At 36.4% G+C, this 21,462-nt stretch overlaps 1 protein-coding gene across 1 annotated transcript in view; it reads right to left on the bottom strand.

Annotated features, from left to right (window-relative positions):
• The window catches only part of LOC112053791 (G-protein-signaling modulator 2), a 51,748-nt gene that overhangs the window by 12,806 nt on the left and 17,480 nt on the right, over window positions 1-21,462 (bottom strand). The gene's annotated exons all lie outside the window — the stretch shown is intronic.

Genomic DNA, 21,462 nt, shown 5'->3' with positions numbered 1-21,462 from the left:
AATTAGTAAAACAAGGGGAAGTAAAATCAAAGCTTTTAATTATTTACCGTCGCCGCGGCCCGTGAAGATATAATAGGCGCCAGTCAACAATCTATCTAATTGTGACTTGATGGCTTGGCGGGGACCGATAACCACCACTTATAAGGCATAGGTGATAGGTGGTAGCTAGGTAGGTAGCTACATAATCATGCCGTTTATACTCGAGTGGAATTGGGGTTATACCTAGGAAATCAGTCATAGTGTATGGATTCGAATGTTTATTGTCCAGGTAAGGTTTGTGGGTGCTGAATTCTCATTAAAACTCGAGATTTGAATTGCCTAGTTTTTACAGTCAAATAAAATCCTTAAAATACGTACGTGCATTTGTAACAAATAGAATTTGAAAACGATATAAATTATTAATAATAAAGATACCTCAATACTGAGCTTCAATGTACTTCTATTACTTATAGAATTTGGCACCCACTTAGATATCATTTCTTTAGTTGGCATAATCGATAACGACACATATTTGTATGAAATTTGGCTCCCATTTTCACATATGTTTTAATAGTATAATAAGATTTCGCTAAGTACCGCTTGCTTTATAATCTATAATATAAAAATAATTCGCAAAATGCGTTGGCAAGAGCATAACTTAACAACGCCTGGACCAATTTGGCCAATTCTTTTTTTTTAAATGTTCGTTGAACTTGTAGGATTTCGAATAATTGTCGGAAAAACCATAAAAATATAGCCTTATAAATAGCCCTTTTTTTCCATACAAATGTTTTTTAACTAAAACGTAGTCAATTTGAGATTTATTGTTATTGTATATAGTTCATATTAATAATAATTAGAAAACGCAGGGTAGGGTAGGGTAGGGGTAGTTGACAAAGTCGCGGGCGTCCGCTAGTCAATAATAAAAAATGTATCGAAGATTAAAAATTAACATGATTTTGCACAGATTAAACAAAAACTGCCACGTTAAATCAGTGGCTGGTTCTATGTGGCTTCCGATCACAAGATATTCGGTTTTAGTCCTGGATCGGGCTGTAAAATAATCGCGTCAATTATCAAGCTTGAGTACGACGACCCGCATTGGAATAGCGTGGTGGTTCTCTCCATACTCTCCCTATAAGGAAACCTCTCCTGGTTCTGTAGTGGCTGTTAAAATAAGCTGATAATGATATAAAAATCAATTTACTAATGTGAGCAACGCGGCCTAGATTTATTTATTTATAATTTTTCAGTAGGTAATAAAAAGACCCACATGAAATACAATAAAATAAATCAATAATATTATATTATTACTAATGTAAGCACAGCGTTTGGTTGTTTTTTTATCATAGATGAGGTCAATAAAGTTAGTTAATAATTTGACGAAATAAAAAATAATCAATAAATTCACAAATCATTTTTATCGACTTTCTTAATTTTACTGAATTTTAATCAAGATGTAAATTGTTTCACCACTAGTTATCTTTTTAAATAAATTAATAAAATAAGCAAACACGATTTAAGAAAAATCTAAATTTTGTAGTTAAATTTTTAAAATATAAATTAACAGCTGTAAATATATCACACGAAAAATAAATCAATTAGGGATTCGCTCAATACGCCACAGAATATAATTAAAAATTAAATAAAAAAATTAAGAATAAACAAAAAAAGGAAATTCGCTACATAAAAGGTACTCACCTAACCGAACGTTCCTTTTTCTTGGGTTCTTCCATTCTTGTCTTTTTAAAAAGTTTTAAACAAAACATACTAATAAACTACGCGTTGACACTTAAGAGTTAATTTCAAATTGTAAACTGCTGCTGCACGTTAGCACTGGCTTAGTGCACCAAGCGGAATGGCGCTAAGGTATCCTAGGCGGGTAAAGTCAAGTGCATAATGTTTTAACACCGACCGCTCGCTGCGTAATGCCTTCAACTGAAACTTTCCACAAGCCCCTTTTCGCTTTCCTGTGTGGGTGACACTGAAGTTACGGACAATGGATACATTATTATCCATTAAAGGTGGCGTCGTATCAAATATAACAGCAAAATTATAACAAGAGTATCATTTACTGACTGACGTGTATGGCGTCACTGTTCAATAGATTTTATATATTGTTTCGCCCGGAGGACATGTCATTGTGACATTGGCCATGGTGTAGGTGTATAAGAAAAAAGGGGTTGAAAGTGGGGAAATGGAAAAGGGGTGTATACTCGTAACAGAATTTAAAAGTCTCAATAGATAATGGGTCAAGTTGTCGAATACATCACTGAGTAGTCGTGGTTTGATCACTAACCGCTGGACCATTATCGTATATTTTCCGACTATTTAGTTGGGTTGACTAGGGGAATAGGAATATAGGTCATATTTAAACAACGCCTGTAAGCGATTATATTGAGTTTGAAAGAATATAAAAAAGAAATATATACAAAGACATGCAGAGCCAGCGACAGCCAGACATTCGCCATTTTATAAAAACTGAGAGTCAGCTCATGCTCCTACATTGTCCTATTACATAATAGGCTAGTTGACACTTTTTTAAATGGTCTTAAATTGTTTATTATCGTTCTACTAGTTTAAAAAAAAATATCATATTTTTTTGAGACGTAATTACATGAAGATTTTAATTTTTAAATATTTTTTTTTCTGTCGGTCATGATGGTCTGTATTTAACTGTTTCATGGCGTCACGTTACCAAATCCTTTACCTTTAGCAAATGACAAAAATATTAGTTAACAATTAGTTTAATTATTACATCAAATAACACTGTGACGTCACAAAATGGACGACAGCGTTTTAGATGGAATATTATTTTGTTTGTCTGTCTGTCCGTATTTTTATATACCGGGCATCACGCTGAAACTACTGAAAAAATTCAAAGGAAACTTAGTACTATTTGAGACCATAATACCAAGAAGGTTATAGGAAAATTTGCTTTTTGTTGCGAAAATTAAATCAGAAGGCGGTGAAACAGGAGTTGAATGTTTGTATAGAAAATCCTTCATTTTTCAACTTACATTTGTAAATGTTATTTATGATTTTATAAAATTCTACCCATAAAGGTTTATAAAAGTGTTTTGAAATGAAAATTGTTCATGTTTTGAATTATATTTTTGTAAAAATATTTAATGGATTATGATCTGTTATATATACAAAACATACGAAAATATAAATAGAAGGGTGTGAGATAGGGGTTGAAAGTTTCAACATCAGCCGTCAGCTTTATGGCAACTCTTCGAAAAACACTATTTAAGATAAAACTTTGAGGGTCTCAAGCTAATGGTTGCCATGAAGCCAAGTGTCCGCTGAATGAGGATATAATTTCTCATATTATACCGAAGAAAATTTTAAAATATTTCACGTTATACTTAGACGGTTGAGGGTATGGAGTCCTTGAACCTGTTACCTCTAAAAGTAACCACAGTCCAAATTCCATAATTGTTTACCGTACTTACCCATGGTAGGAGAATTAGCTGACAAACTTTCAGCTTCTATAGAACGACGAATGTCTAGCTGTCGCAGGTTCTTGGTATATCAGTACTTCGAAGGGATCGTGGTAATGCCTCGGTAATTTTATTTGGCATTTGAAAAGCATTGATTGCCAGTGTGCATTGTGTCATTGCCATATTAATAATTGAAAATCAACCCGTACAGACTGACCTTGACTTATTAGTTTATTATACTCATCACCGCTGATTTTTTTTACTTTTCCTGATATTGCAGAATGTGTATGCTCTAGTTAATTCTTGAAACGGCGAATAAAAATACGTATTATATTTCGTTCGAATCGAACGATTATATTTGTTTATCAAAATTATAAATTTAAATAGGTATTATTAAAATTGATCTACAATAGGGATGATGACAGTTTTTTAAATTGTATATAAATTAAGAGTATACTAATAGCAAAGCAATTTTGTAAAAGCAACAGGGTATCTGCGATCATTACTTTCGGAGCTACAGGGATTTAAAGGGTCAGATTGGCGGCGCTGCCGCGGATCCCTGAAAAACGCTCCATACAAAATGGCACGATTTAGTGACGTCGTTGGCTCGCTGATCGTTAGGTTTGTATGGGCGTTCAAACAAAATTACTAATATCTTTGTTATTTGTGCGTTTATGTTTATAGTTCATTTATTGAAAAATGTCACATTTAATGTAAGGAAGAAACTGCATGAATTTTCATCTAATTACGATAAAAAAAAATTTAATAGATTTTGAAATTTTATAATCTTATTTATTTTGCAAATATCTAGACAATCTTTGCTTTTCTACTATATAAAAATAAGTCGGGTTTTTCTTCCTGACGCTTTAAGTCCAGAACGCACGAACCGATTTCCACGGTTTTGCATTCGTTGGAAGGGTCTCGGGCTCCGTGAGGTTTATAGCAAAGAAAATTCAGGAAAAATTTCAACGTAGAGTATGGGTAGGTTAGGGGTATGGTAGGGGTAGGTGTAGGGTAGGGGTAGGGTAGAGGTAGTTGAAAGTTTACATCGAGTTTCACGCGGACGAAGTCGCGGGCGTCCGCTAGTTATGTATAAATTAGTTAACATTAGTTAACAACAACCTTATTTACCCGAATATATCATAAAAATCAATATATTCAAACCTAGTCATCATCCCAATACTCAAAAACAATATTATTTGCTTTCAAGCTGCCACTCGCATGTGTGAATGCGGCTGTTCACTGTTCTTTTGTTGACATGGTATACTCTGGTTCACATGTGCCATGTTTTTGAGATATAAGTATTATTTATACCCCTTTTTTATTTTTAGTTTATTGTTATATATAATAATTATAACTTTTGCAATTTTTGTGAGCAGACCTTCAATTTTTTTCTAAAACTATCGACATGCAATTCTAAGTGGAATGACATCTCAACCATAGTTTGATAAAAATAATGACCTAATTCTAGACTTTTCATGTTGTGTTTGTCATTTTAACTGTTTTTTTTATATTCTTTACAAGTTAACCCTTGACTACAATCTCACCTGATGGTAAGTGATGATGCGGTCTAAGATGGAAGCGGGGTAACTTGTTAGGAGGAGGATGAAAATCCACACCCCTTTCGGTTTCTACACGGCATCGTACCGGAACGCTAAATCGCTTGGCGGTACGTCTAAGTAGGGTGGTAACTAGCCACGGCTGAAGCCTCCCACAAGCCAGACCTGGACCAATTAAGAAAATCTCAATCTGCCCAGCCGGGGATCGAACCCAGGACCTCCGTTTTGTAAATCCACCGCGCATACCACTGCGCCACGGAGGCCGTCAAAACTGTTTTTCTTTTATTTTAACTGTTTATCTTTTAATTTTTTTTTAAATTAAACTTTCATTAATTGAAAGAACTATTCAAAAATGATAACCAAGTTAAATGATCTTAAGTAATTGTCTAGTGACTAAATAGCACTGAATGTAGTGATTTATGTATTTTGTAGAAAAACCAACATAACCTAAAAACCGGCTAACATATATTATGTTATTTTAGTAGGCCATGATTTCAGCTATCACCCCGTAATGCATGTTCTTATATTTATGGGACACCCTGTATATAAAGAATATTTACCATATCTTTTAAATATGACTAGTTTTCCCATTCCTCTCCAACTAGTCGGAAAAGACTTTAGGAAAATTAGTCTAGCGGGCCGGAGTCGAATCACGACCTCTCAGTGATTATTCCGACCCCTTTACCGCTGAGCTATTGAGGTCTAACATAGAAATACCTAGACTCCTTCCATAACATAACAGCGTTTATTTCAAACTAGCGGACGCCCGCGTTGTTTGTATGGAATTCTGTTTTTTTACAAATCGGTATGAAAGTCCATTTTCTGTTACAAGCTATTTTATCTCTATAGCTACCAAATATCATCCAAATCAGTTCAATAGTTCAGCTATGAAAAATGACAAACAGACACTTACTTTAACATTTAGGGGTAGGGATAGTTGAAAGTTCACATCGAGTTTCACGCGAACGAATTCGCGGGCGTCCACTAGTCTATAATAAAAAGAAAAATTCCAACTCGTAGTATTTCACAAGATCTCAACAAAACACCTGAAACCCTACAACTCTGAATATTCAAAAATTACAACACTCAACAAAGTTTCAACACAATTGCAAAAAGGTTCGAGAGGAAGCCAAAAATATTTTGTTTTCAAAAAACGTAAAAAGCTCCGCAATAATTGCCAATGGCCCTTTGTTAATTGTTCACGTGAAACTTTGCGTAAGATTGAAAAAAAATATTTTCAAGTAACTCATGAAACTGAAAATAAAATAATATTAATTATACAAACACAATAAACAATGAAGAAACAATAATAAACAGAGAGTAAAGTTTGTGCGGAATATTGTGATAGCCTAGTGGATAGAAAATGTAAATTTTCAATTATTATTATTATTTATTTATTATTATTATTATTCCCTATTCCATGCCCTTCTATTTATATTTTTGTAAGTTTTATAGAGAGAAAGTAATAGCTGACGCCAGCTAGTACTTTTACTTCCCGTTTCCGTTGGAATACGGGGACACATATAGCCTTCCTCGATAAATGGGCTATCTAACACTGAAAGATTTATTTAAATCGGACCAGTAGTTCCTGAGATTAGCACGTTCAAACAAACAAACAAATAAAATCTTCAGCTTTATAATGTTAGCAAACTCCTCCGAAAAGGCTGGACTGATTTTTATGATCTGAGAATCGAGTAACATCTTTTTTTCATACCTCTAAATGATAAGGGTGCTCCATTTTAATTTTATAGGGCAAAACAAGGTTTATAGGTCAGCCAGTATTAGTATAAATACTGTAAACCAATGATTTCCCCTAATGTTGCTTAATGTGCAAATTACAAGGAGGGTCACGTTTCTACAAATAGCAGGTAAACTGAATGACGCGTTTTGCATTACATCAATTTTATACTCGTGTGTATCCAACGAATTCAAACTTTAACACTAGAAAGACTGTCATTTGCTTTTACCTATAAAGACCAACAAAAAATATCACTTGATAACACTAAAAGTCATTTCAAATTTACTTATATGTATTTATGATATGAGCCGAGAATAGCCCAGTGGACATGACCTCTGCCTTCGATTCGTAGGGCGTAGGTTCGAATCCTGTCCGGGGCATGCTCCTCCAACTTTTGTTTGTTTGTTTTGTGTTATTGAATATGCCATGTACTTTTAATATGTCTATTAAGTTGGAAAAACTGTTCGGAGTGGATACAAAAATAATTAAGCGGACGGGTTTCGAACCCATGACCCTCGGCGTTTCTACCGATGAGCTATTGAGGTTTCCATGAGGTTTCAAAGTATTTTACTGTGTTCTTTCTTTTATCTATCTATACTAATATTATAAAGAGGTAAGATTTGATTGTTTGTTTGTATGTTTTGAATAGGCTCTGGAACTACCAAACCGATTTGAAAAATTCCTTCACTGTTATGCAGCTACACTATCCCTGAGTGCTATAGTTTATCCCCGTATTCCTACGGGAACGGGAACCACGCGGGTGAAACTACGCGGCGTATGTTAGTGCGCAATTATTATTATTCCAAAAATTTTACTCTCACGTCCGGTACAAAATAAATATATATAAGGTCAAAAGGAAAATACATAAACTTAGTTACATACGCAAAATAAATATATATAAATATACAGTACATAAATACATAATATATGTATGCATCAGGCGGAGGATTCACCCCGGCAGGGGGACCAAACGGCCGGAGGTCAGGGCGACAGGTGAAGAAACCGGCGGACTAACCTAACCGGCATCGCATCTTGGATGCGAGCCATGGAACCCCAGCCGCCTTAAATAGTGAGCGAGGCTGACTTGGATCAAACCCTTGGCAGATATGACGATTGGGATGATTTCAGTGAACTCCACATGCCACGTGCCATGTGCCTCGTGAGCCAGATCAAGATACTTACGTTTTTTAAGGTGGTAATTATTATTATGAAAGCGAACGTGAGTTTTTTTTTGTTACGCTTCGACACCTTAACTTAACCGAATTAAGAAAATTCTCAGATACCCCTTTACGCAGGTTGTTTTCTTCCTCACGTTGTTTTCCTTCACTGTTTCACACGTGACATTTAATTTCTTAAAGTGCACATAACTGAAAAATTGGAGCATGCCCCGGACTGGATTCGCACCTACGCCCTCCGAATCTAAGGCCATATCCATCATATCCACTGGGCTATCACGTGTCACAATTGGTTTCACAAATCCATGGTTTCCATTCTCTGAAAGCGACCGTTTTAGCAAATGGACCAGCAATTCAATAAAATATAATTTTGAATTAAGTAAAATCGTATTGCACGATTTAAATAAATTGCAGAGCCGTGATAGGCCAGTGGATATGATCTCTGCCTCTAATTCCGGAGGGTGTGGGTTCGAATCCGGTCCAGGGCATGCACCTCCAACTTTGCAGTTATGTGCATTTAAAGAAATTAAATATTACGTATCTCAAATGGTGAAGGAAAAACATCGTGAGGAAACCTGCATACCAGAGAACTTTCTCAATTCTCGCGTGTGTGAAGTCTGCCAATCCGCATTGGGCCAGCGTGGTGGACTATTGGCCTAACCCCATTCTAAGGGGAGACTCGAGCTCAGAAGTGAGCCGAATATGGGTTGGTAATGATGTATTGCACAATATTTCAACATTCTCAATTCTCAATTGACAATGCGATTTAAGCTTTCATAGAGCTTTTACATCATAAGATCTAGAATTTTCAGCTCGGTTTCGAAATATCTAGAGGATTCGAGAGAATCGATTTTAAGCCGTTTACAATTTGAGCTCCCAAGGTCTTATGGATATTAAGAGTCGCGAGACTGATCCTGAGAGATACCTGTTTTACATAGTGGGGAAAAGCTTTTCCTAATACTGCCAAATTGTAACCGTCAAACAAAAACTTAAGCTGTTTGTTATAGCACCGTAGTTTTTTTAAAAATGTAGGTACACAAATATATATTTGTTTTTAATTCTTTACAAGTTAGCGATTGACCCCAATCTCCCCTGATGGTAAGTGATGATGCAGTCTAAGATGGAAGCGGGCTAACTTGTTAGGAGGAGGAGGATGAAAATCCACATCCCTATCGGTACCTACCGCTAAATCGCTTGGTACGTCTTTGCCGGTATTCTTTAAAAATTAATAATATTCTTTTAAAAATAATAATATAATAGGTAAGTATATCCAATCGAAGCCTCAATAGCTCAACGGTGAGAGCGGTTGTACTCATCACCGAGGGGTGGTGGTTCGATCCCCGCCCCGTTAGTCTATTGTCGTACCCACTCTTAGCACAGTCCCGACTAGTTGGAGGGAATGGAAATATTGGTCATAATTATTATAAAAGATATGGCAAATATTCTTCAAAAAAATATCATAGAAATTAGACTGTGGTGGTTTTGGAAAGTCTTAAGTGTCTAGAACCTCAATATAGAGTATTTTTTATATTTTCCTCGGCATACAATGACAAATCGCGTCCCCAGTTGCCAGTCACTTAGCTTCGCGACAACTATTCGAGCAACACAGTTAAAGATTAAACCTAGCATCAGAAGATATGCTTTCTCATGGTAACAAAAAGAAAATATGCCTGAACTGATATGAATTATTTCTATTTTGTTTGATAGAATATACTCCTAAGGTGGGCCCATTGTACTAATGTCAAGATCTGATGATTGGATCCTGGGAAAATCGAAGGAAACTTTCAAAAATCGTAGGGACGACTAATGTGTTTGTTAATTTTTTTCATTAATTATTTTGAAGCACTACAATGTAACACACACAACATAGATGAGGTCAATGGCAATGGCAATGACAATAGCCCAGCGGTCGGAAATCGAACCACCACAGCTCGATGATGAGTACACCATTACCACCACTAAGCTATTGAGGCATAGCTTTTAACTTGCAGCCTTTGTAAAATATGGTACCTATGTCTGGCTATCCCAGGCATTCGTTTTATAAGTAAAGTTTAAAATATGTTTCCGAAAACTGCCAACTAGCCAATACGCTAGTCTAAGATAAGAATTAGAAACTACCTTCACCCACCTATATATTGGATGAAAAGTGTTATACTAAACTGAGTTAAGAAAAATAAATTGCCATTGCCTATAAGCTCATGCCTAGACTATCTATAGTGAAAACTTAATATATAAATACGAAAGGTCATTTAACACGATATCTCTAACCGCTTGACGTACAATGTTGAAAGGAGATGGTCCAAAATTGTATGGAGTCCAAGATCAGTTATTGTACTCTGGCGGAAATATAGGAAAATATTTTTCTAAACTATTTTTGATTATACAAATCTACGAATTTACTTTAATTCTTTCGAAATTATATTCATTCTCTCCCCAGAAATGCAACACTATTAGGGGTAATAATGGCGGATTGATTACGTTTTCAATACAGTAGTCGATTTGACGTTTGCTGTCAATTGTCATGTCATTGTTGCTTTAGGGGCGCCATCTTGATATAACTCAAAAACTTGGGTTTTCATTTTATTTATTTCTTTTTATCTAGTAAGATTTATTCACTTATTTAGATCTTAATAAAATCCTTGTATTTTTAATTTCATGTAGGTATATTATATTATATTCATGTAGGAAGTTAAAAATTATAGCGGATGTATAAAAGCCGATGCTTAAGTTAGATGTCCTAACATAACAGTTTTAATTCTTATAAATTGAATCAATACGGCATCTATTTATTTAATGTTCAAGTGGCGCAGTTATTAGTGACCCTGCTTTCTGTATCCAAAGCCGTAGGTTCGATTTCTACAACTTAAAAATATGACAAGGCCCACAATATAGCGAATTATCGTGGGCATATAAAATAGTATAAATTAAAATATTTGCATGTGTGTTTTTCTTTTTATACATTATTTAAGTACTTATATATAGTATATAAATTTATATGATAAAATCATCTATCTTAGTACCCAGGCATATACACTTACTTTGAGGCTACGTAGTGATATATGTGTATTGTTTTATTTTATATTAGTAGTTATTATTATCGTAAACTAAAGTCTTCATTCTGTCTATTCCCATGTATTGTATATCTATGAGGCCTGGGTAGTTATCACACTGTCCGTTATCCTTTGATGTAAAACACTTTTCATCCATGACACATGGGTGAAGGTCGTTTCTAATTCGGGTCCTCTACTAGACGGAGCACGCAAGTGCAGCGGATGCGAGTTAACAGTACTGTCTGCTAGCTGCGGTGACAGCTAGTGCGATATCATTCCCGTGGGCGGGAAAGTCGTCATTCAAAATCAGAACACCTTTCGCCAATTTCCTCTGACACTTTCACTTCGGCGAAGTCCAATATAAGGGTTATATTTCACCTATATGCTTTACTAGCGGACGCCCGCGACTTCGTCCGCGTGGAATTCAGTTTATCACAAATCCCGCAGAAACCATGATTTTTCCGAGATGAAAGTAGCCTATATGTTAATCTAGAGTAAAATCTATTTCCATTTAAATTTCAGCCAAATCGCTTCAGTAGCCTTATACTAGCGGAGTCCCCGATTTCACCAGACTATTTTTCGTTCCCGTAGGACTAAAGAGATCTATAGCTCACGTGACTCGGTGATAATGTAGCTTTCTATTGGGTAAAGAATATTTAAAATCGGTTTAATGGTTTAGCTGAAAGCGTGTAAGAAACTAAGTAAATTTTGCTTTGTATAGGTTGTCCCGTAAGTATCACGACATACTCCTCTATTTACGGACTAGCTGGCCTGTCTTTTTAAGGCCTACGCCTAGGCCTTTAAATAACGAATATATATAGATATTAATTGATTTTCTATAAAATACAAAAAACCCTACTTTCAATGCAGTTTGGTCGTACGTGAATGGGAAAATTACATAAGCGTTGACTTTCTACTCAAAAGTCATTCTTGATAGCTAATGAAACTTTAATTTTTTCTACTACGAAAAACAAAACGAGCCTAATTATTTTTTCATGTTTCCTAAATTATTTGTATGTACATATAACAGTCACAGTAAAAAATAAAATGTACTCGTACCAGGTAACATTGTACTTGTAGTTTAAGCAACTACACCACATAGAGCAGTAGGCCTAGCATGCTCCAACGACATATGTCGTTAAGAGAAAATACATATATTGCACTGTTGTCAACCAATAGCGGTTGAGTCGAAAATATCGCTGCAATTGAACATTTTTGCAAACAGATAACGATATAAACTGAAATTTTTTTAATTTGTATTTCACGCAAAACCAGTGTTATGGATCAGTATGGAATAAATATAATAAAGGTAAGTATAAGAATATCACATACGAGTATAAAAGGTATCAATTCTAATAATAATTAAATATGTATTTACCTTTCAGTTGTCATTGTACACGAATACAGTCACGCCTTTGTTATTAAATATCTTGATAAAATATATAGGGGGCACCAACAATGACATATGTCACACAACCAAGATCGGGCACAATAGCTCGATAGATATACCAAACAAATGTTTACAGGAATAAATACATTTACAATACAGTACGAGCAGCGTTACCCGCAAGTATATCGTGGATTGAAGTGAATACTCAAGTACGACGATAATCTCGATAAGGCTGAGATGACACGTGGACTGATAGCGTCTTGTGTGTGAAACGCACAATGGGTCTCCAACGTTCAGGAGATGGCGAGATTTTACAGATAAACCCGTTTCAAACGGATACCAAATATCGTCATCGACAATTTCAGCCAGTCTTTTGCGCAATATTTATTCATATTCATTACATGCTAGCTCTTGATGTTACAAGACGATAAGATGGTACGAATATTTATTAGGTACAGTGTGTTTTAAGGTCATAGACTTTATGTAGCAGCCATCCAGAGTTATACGTATGAAACTGCAGCGTACACTAATCGTAACCGTAACCTAATCACCTCGCCTCGGGACAAATTCACGGGTCACGGTTAATAATATTAAATATATGAGGAAATAATAATAATAATATTAAAACTTATTTATTAAGCTTAAGATTGGTACAACTACAATTAAAAATTAAATTAACTTGATGAAGGTAAAACGCGACTTTACACTATTGTTAGCTCTGCATAGCGTGCCTCCCGGTGTGCAGCGTCTATGTTATAGTCTACCTAATGGAGTATTTCTTTGTCCCAACTGAAAAGATCGCAGCCTCAGCATGGTGCTGCAGAGTTTATAATTGCAGCGCTACTTTCAGGCTTGAACCTTAGTGGCATCACGACCCGATAGGAAATAAGTTACATAAAAAAGAAAATTCAAATTAAAATAATACAGAAATAATATAACATTGTAAAAAACATGCATACCATATAAAAATAATAAAATAAATGTTAGGCATCCTATTAAGATTACAACTTAATACGAAATGGTGATATTCTAAAGAGAAGGCCGTGGTTAAACATATTCGACGGCCTCCGTGGCGCACTTGTATGCGCGGTGGATTTAATGACGGGAGGTCCTGGGTTCGATCCCCGGCTGGGCGATTGAGGTTTTCTTAATTGGTCCAGGTCTAGCTGGTTCGGCCGTGGCAAGTTACCACCCTACCGATAAAGACGTACCGCCAAGCGATTTAGCGTACCGGTATGATGTCGTGTAGAAACCGAAAGGAGTGTGGATTTTCATCCTCCTCCTAACAATTTAGCCCGCTTCCATCTTAGATTACATCATCACTTACCATATCAGGTGAGATTGTAGTCAAGGGCTAATTTGTAAAGAATAAAAAAAAATAATGTTCTCATTGCTATTGTGTCTAAGAAAGGTTTCGGCCATTAATGGAGATGATTTTGTCGGTCCAGCAAGTACTAATAAAAAGAAATAAGAGTATGTGCTTGGAGGCAGGTAGATCGTTCCAGATTTTACTGGCCGAATAATTAATGATGATCCTCGATATGCGGTACTTTTATGGTACGGAAACAGAGAACGACGGTGTCCGTGGCGCAGTGGTATGCGCGGTAGATTTACAAGACGGACGTCCTGGGTTCGAACCCTGGCTGGGCCGATTGAGGTTTTCCTTAATCGGTCGGTGTTAGGATTCACTAGGATTATTAGGACAAATCTAACTAAATCTTAATTAAGATGTTCAAGTTAAGAGGTAATAAAGAATACAAGTTACGTGCGAAAAATATAATCCTTTTTGCAGTCGGGTAAAATAAAACACTAATTTTAATATTCATGATATTTTATTTAATGCCATTTTTATTACATAAAATAATTAAAAATATGTACCAATGAAAATGATAACTTTGAAAAACTGTTTAAAAAGAATGGGAACCTTATTTAATTACATGGTAAAATCCGATATACTATATGTAAACTATATACCTAAACATATAACACATAAACGCGAAGCGTGCACTTTTAGGTTATCTAAATTTTCATGTATATCGCATCGTCGTCGATCCTTCTTCTTCTTCGCTGTCGTCGGAGTAGGGTTAGGCTTCATCCAACGAGTCGCTTGAGGATGATGATGATTCAGATGATGCTCTACGGCTCAAGCTTAGTTTCAGTCGCTTGTTCTCCGGGCCAGCGGACGACCCGGAGGAATCTTCGGGCCTGGCCCGTTTAGCACTGTCTTCGCCACCTGTAGTATCAGCGGCTGCGACGACGTGGCTGGCTTCGGCCATGCTCGGTTCGGAGCTGGCTTGCGGCGGTGGGGTGGTTGGTAGTTGAGGCGACAGGGACGGCGAGGGCGGCGGCGGCGAAGGCGGTGGCGAAGGTGGTGGCGAAGGCGGCGGCGAAGGCGGTGGCGAAGGCGGTGGCGATGGCGGCGACAGCGATGGAGACGGCGGCGACGGCGGCGGCGAGTGAACCTGTGCCCGAGCCGGGAACTCTGGGGTAAGGGGCCGGACAAACGGGACATATGCTCCGTTGAACATGTTGCGTAACACGACGCGGCGCGAAGAATTTGCTCTGCGTCGGCGGCGGCGTGGGTTGCGCGTTGGCTGGCGGTTCTCCTCTGGCATGATGATGTTGTTTTATTTTCTTCGTCTGTGCTCTTGGTTGAACCCAAACAGGAAGCCCAGCTTAGACACCCGCGAGCGGGAACAGTGCAGTCGATACTGTGGAGACCTCTCCAATGAATCGTGTATTTTAAGTGTCGCACGTAGTTCGCGGCATGCGGCAGGCGCGGGCTACACTAGTGCGTTTCCTCAGCGTCAGCAGCGAGGGACTGGCGCCGGCGGCGGGTACCGGGCGACTTACAGCGACTCGGCCGCCAAACACATACTCGTGAAGAAGGCCGAGAGCAACTGCGTCTTATAAAACTCAAATGTCCTTGAATTTTGAAAAGCTCTATTATTCAACAGTTTCATATTCTACTACCACATAATCAAATCAGACGCAATTAAATAAAAAATCATTGAATTCAATAAAGCTTAGTTTACAAGCACTTTTGAAACGTTAGGTAATAAAATTATTAAATAAAGGTGATATTAATTAGTCGAAAAATTACTAATATAATATATAATAATTCTTTTATAATTATAATATATATATAATAATTCTTTTACCACTTTAAAGCCACGTTGTCTGTGAGTGCCATAATCTATTTATTATCTCCATATTCTTAAGGGATCGGGCACTACACGAGTGAAACCGCGGGGCGTCTGCTGTAATATTATAAAGAGGTAAAGTTTTTGGTAATCTCTGGTACTACTGGACCGATTTTGAAAAATATTTTACTACTAGAAAGCCCCGTTACTTATTAGTATCATAGGTTATATTTCATCTTTGTATTCTTACGATCACGGAAACTACTCGGGTTTAACTGCGAGGCGTCGGCTAGTGATGATTATATCACCCCTATTTTACCATCCTTAGGGTAGAAACTTTTTTTCAAACTAATATGAGACTAATTTTGAAGGCCTATCTAATAAAAAAAAATCGGACTATACTATGGAAAGTTATGCGTGGCTTTACTTTACAATTATTTTGTATTTATATTTATTGAATCGATTTGGTTTAAATTTAGAACGTAGATAGATTATACCCTAGATTAACACATAAGCTATTTTAATCCTAAAAAATCATGGTATATGTGAGATTTGCGAAAAACTGATGGTTATGATAGTGTGAAATTTGTTACTATCACGTCGTGACCTAACCTAACCTAACCTAACCGAATTAGCTAAACTTTGGAATTGAAATAAATTACAGCCTGGATTAACATATAAGCTACTTTTTTCCCGGAAAAATTACATATTTATTTTATCGCGGGTAATATCGCAAGGGTGCCGCTAATTAGAAATATACTTCTTCTAAGTAAATAAAAATTATCAAAATCGGACTACTCAGTAGGAGTAGGGCAGGGTAGGGTAGGATAGGAGGGTAGGGATAGGGAAGAAGTGCACATAAGTTAAAGCGAAGCTTGACTGAGTCCGCTAGTTTGTACAATAAATAATAAAAAAATTAAAAATTACCGACTTTTAAAACACAAACGTATGTAGGAATCTAAAAAACGTAATTATATAATATTTTCTATCTACTGATCACTTTGAAGGCAGTGCCGATGGTACAGTTAATGAATAGACAATCAATCAATGCCTGTTTTCCTACCCTTAGTTAATTTCGAAATATATAAAAAAACAATTATCAAAATCAGATCACTCAGTGAAAAGTTTTGTTTGGTTTTACATTGTTGTTATCAACCCATATTCGGCTCATTGCTGAGCTCAAGTCTCCTCTCAGAATAAGAGGGGTTAGGCCAATAGTTCACCATGCTGGTGCAATGCGGATTGGCAGACTTTACACACGCAGAGAATTAAGAAAACTCTCTGGTATGCAGGTTTCCTGACGATGTTTTCCTTCATCGTTTGAGACACGTGATATTTAATTTCTTAAAATGCACACAACTGAACAGTTGGTGGTGTATGCCCCAGACCGGATTTGAACGCCGCCCGGAATCGGAGGCAGAGGTCATATCCACTGGGAAATTACGGTTTTACATTAAAATTATATTACAAATTAATAAAAAAGCTACTTTACAAAGTCAGTTTTAAACTCCATATTTTTCTGTTATTTTTTTTGTATAAGCAAGCGCTTAGCAACAATCACGCTTGATTTTAAGCGATGATGTAGCATATGGTGGAACGCAATTGCCTAGAAGATGCCTATTCACTCTTGAAGATACCCATATTGTAGGTGATAGGGAAATCGGATGCTGGATGAGCATTCCACACCTTTGCATTAGGAAACAGGACTTGAAGAGAATTGACTATTATACTTATTTATGGTAGAAGTATGGGATGACAAATTTTCAACTTTAATAAAAAGAGGTATGTATGACTAGCGTAGGCTATAATATATAATTCTATAAGTTGGGGGTGCCTTTTGTTTATAAAATCGCTTACAGGTCGAATACGATACATAGCGAGTGAATCATCCTCGCAACGAGTCACCCCTATCGTGTCATGTGGAGTCCTAAAGGTAAAATGAGTGACGTAAAGGCCACCTCTATGACATACTAAGTTTGTCTGGGTTTACTGTTACTGCATTTTGAACACTTCTAAATAAATAAGGTTGTCTGGCGCCCTTTTCAGGGTTCATTGATTAACGTGTAAGCCTAATCGTTTCGCCATGTGCTTATGTCTGTCTTCGATTTAGCTTCGAGCAATAAACACCCCGACAAAATCGTAAAATAAAATCTCGGAAACTACTTTTTAGGTTATTTATTTTCCCTATTGTACCTATATACCTCGTTAATCCATAGTTGGATAAGTCTTAAGTCGTTCTCCTGAAGAGATACTCAAATGCAACGCAACCTTCCCCAGTCAATCAAGGAAAATATATAGGTCAACCTTGGAACAAGAGATAATAAGCTGTAAAATAGTAATTCTGGTGTTCTATCCGTAAATTTAAAAGGACAGTTTCTGTTATGGTTATTAGATTAAAAATAAAATTATAAAAGTAAGATACAAACAGATAATATATTATTATTCTTTATTGAGCCGTGACAGCCCAGCGGATATGACATCTGCCTCCGATTACGGAGGGCGAAGGTTTTAATCCGGTCCGGGGCATGCACCTCCAACTTTTCAGTTGTGTGTATTTTAAGAAATTAAATATCACGTGTCTCTAAACGGTGAAGGAAAACATTGTGAGGAAACCTGTATAGCAGAGAATTTTCTTGATTCTCTGCGTGTGTAAAGTCTGCTAATCCACATTTGGCCAGCCTGGTGGACTATTGGCCTAACCCCTCTCATTCTGAGAGGAGACTCTAGCTCAGCAGTGAGCCGACTATGGGTTGATAATGATGATGATGATGCAGCTTTATTTTAATACTAGCAGACGCCCGCGACTTCGTTCGCGTGTAAATCGATCTAAACTTTAATCCCTATTTCAACCCCTTCTGTTTATATTTCCACATGTTTTATACATAATAAATAGTTCACTAATCAGCTTACAAAACAACAATAACTCAAAACGTGAACTATTTATTTAAAAAAAAAATTCAACTCATTAGGGTTAGTGTTATCTTGAATGACATTATTTTTAGTATTTTTGTGGTAATTCATATACTAATATTTTAAAATGTAACTTGAAAAATGAAGTACTTCCCATACCAACTTTCAACCCCTGTTTCACCCCCTTCTGATTTAATTTTTGCGACAAAAAATCTATAACATTCTTTAAATTATGGTCTCAAATCGTGCCAAGTTTCACTTAAATTCATTGAGTAGTTTTAACGTGATGCCCGGTCTACAAAAAACACGGATAGTCAGACACACAGACAAAAAATCAAAATAAAATATTGGCTTCAGTATCGATTACATACATAATTCCCTGCTTTAGTTTAATTATTATAAGTATAGATATAGATGACTAGCGGACCCGCTTCGCTTCGCTATGCCTTGTGTACATTATTTCTCTACCCCTATCGTACCTCTTCCCAACTAAAAAATTAGAACCATCAACAAATAGCAACACATCAGACTATATAAATCCGGCTTAAACGTTGCGATATTAAATGTCTGATACCGATTCTGTTCGGATGCGTCACGACACGACACGCCAGTCAAATATAAATCCGGCTTAAGAGTGTTTCTCGTGTAGCGGGAACAAAGCACATTCACACATTTTCCTCGATATTATCGTACCGAAATTCACCAGTACCTTAGCGGGGCGTGGAAAAGTAACGCGGACAGAAGCAGTCCAGCTCTGCATTCAAGTTGACATTCGAAGACTGTTATACACGAGTTAGTCGGAGTGTGTAGTGTAAAATAATAGTGGAGTATCACCACGGGTACGTACGCTCATCATAGAATTATTTTAAATTACTCTTTACTTTACAGGCAGAAACACTATCAATTAAAATAGTCTATAAATTATTATCTGTATCATAACGTCAAGCAAGTTGTTTCTAGAATTATATATAATATTATATTAAATTAATAAAGGACGCCCGCGACATCATCCACGTACAAATCGATCTAAATTTTTTTACCCTTGTATAAATAGAAAAGAGGTGATCCTTTTCTATTTATATTTTGCATGTTTTATATATAATAAGTAGTCCAATATCATTTTTACAAATCTATAACTGAAAACATGGACGATTTATATTAAAAAAACTTCAACCCCTTTTTAACCTTTAAGGTGTGGAATTTTGTAAAATCTTGAATTACTATTTTTCTGGTACTACACAAACAGATTATTACAAATGTAACTTGAAAACTGAAAGACTTTCCACACATACTTTCAACCCCAGTATCACCCCCTTCGGATTTAATTTTCGCGACAAAAAGTATTCTATAGCCTTCTTCGTATTATGATCTCAAATCGTGCCAAGTTTTATTGGAATTTAATCAGTAATTTCGGTGTGATGCCCGGTGTACCTTTATCACGGATAAATCCATGATTTCCTGTGGGATTAATAGTGTTTTCCTAGACGAATTCGTGTTATAACATTAAACATTTGAGCTCGTAACACCGGTTGACCACGGTCACCATTTTACTATTTACACTGCAAGGCACCGGGTAGGTTTCCTACTTTCCTAATCCCTACGTCATTGACATCCCCAGAACTCGTTGCTACTTTGTTTTTTATACGCATAGGGTAGGGTAAGGAACTCTCCGAAAGTCAGTGTTTCCTAATTATTGCAACTAATTTGATTATTGATTTCTAAACAATTCAACACAACTGTAGAGTAATAGTCGACCAACTTATGTACTTGGAGTAGTAAAATTTAAACTTCGTTGAAAATCAATGAGGTAAAGTGTTCATTTACAAGAGCGGCAGCTGCTATCGACGACTGCAGTCAGCGACGTCTCGGCGGTAACCAACGGGTGTCAACTGCAGTGGGCAACCGCCACCGAGAATCGACTGCGGTCGTCGGTAGAGTTGTCGTGTAAATGAACCCAAAGTTGTTAGTCACATAAATCATAGTCTCAATCAACTAGAAAGCTGTAATTTGGCTGGGGAATATATTATTATCACGTCAACAAAATGATAAAATAAAACTAAAAATAGCACTTTGTTAGTTCTCGGCCTAAATGTAAATTGAGAGTGATCTTTTTTTCTTGACTAACCAAGGTTGTTCTCAATTACATGATCGGCTTTTATTTATATAAAATCTTCTTTCTATGTTTTTTATATTTTGTAACTTTTTTATCATGTATTTTGTGTAGTAGTAGTATTAAGCTTGCGTTTAATAAAAACTTTAAACTTATTGAGAGACATGCCCTGGTTCTATGTGGCAGTTTATTATAAAAACAAGACCTACTCATGAAGTTTTGGCAGTTTTAGCTCTCATTTTGTTTTCGTTGTAATCGTTTTGAGTTTTAGCGCTAATAGTAGCATATTACTAAACTAAACCGTTCTATGAACTTTGTTCTTCCGCTAGATGGCGTTATATAAAATGTGAGATGTTAAGGCATTAAATACACAACAATCTCCCTATGAAGGGCCAAAAATACAATTTATTGTTAATCTAGAATACTGGAAAAGTAATACTGTGTCGCTTGTCAACTTTTCGCGATTGTTAAAAAGAAACTTCTTTTTAATAATAATTTTCATCTTTTTGTATTTAGAATTCGAAAATAAAAGAAATAAAAGTCTATTCAAAGTCCACTTTTACACCAGTCGGTTGTAAAAATGGAAATATCTAAGGAAACTAATTTGAATGCGATAATTTTCTACAACTTGCAAACGGGATTATCGCAACTTCAATGCTTTAAGGAGATCACTTATGTATTAAGTGATGCAGCACTATGTCTTAGGACTGCAGAACGCTGGAATTTAGAATTTCAAGGCACTCTAGCCTCAGTGATAAGCCACGTGAAGGTCGTCCAAAAACCACCTGACGCTAGAGTATATCGTAGCGTTGTGGCAGCTAATCCTCGACACCGTGCCTCTATAAGCACCCGTGTGCATTTCCGGGACCACTGTCCAAAAAATCCTACACGAAGAATTTATCGCAAGAAAGTTGATCTCTCGTTGGATACCACATTTGCTTAGCGACGACCAAAAAAACAGC

The sequence above is a fragment of the Bicyclus anynana genome, chromosome Z (assembly GCF_947172395.1).
Source record: "Bicyclus anynana chromosome Z, ilBicAnyn1.1, whole genome shotgun sequence".
Taxonomy (NCBI): Eukaryota; Metazoa; Arthropoda; class Insecta; order Lepidoptera; family Nymphalidae; genus Bicyclus; species Bicyclus anynana.
Note: the sequence above shows the minus strand (reverse complement) of the source record. Positions and strands in the feature narration are given on the sequence as shown.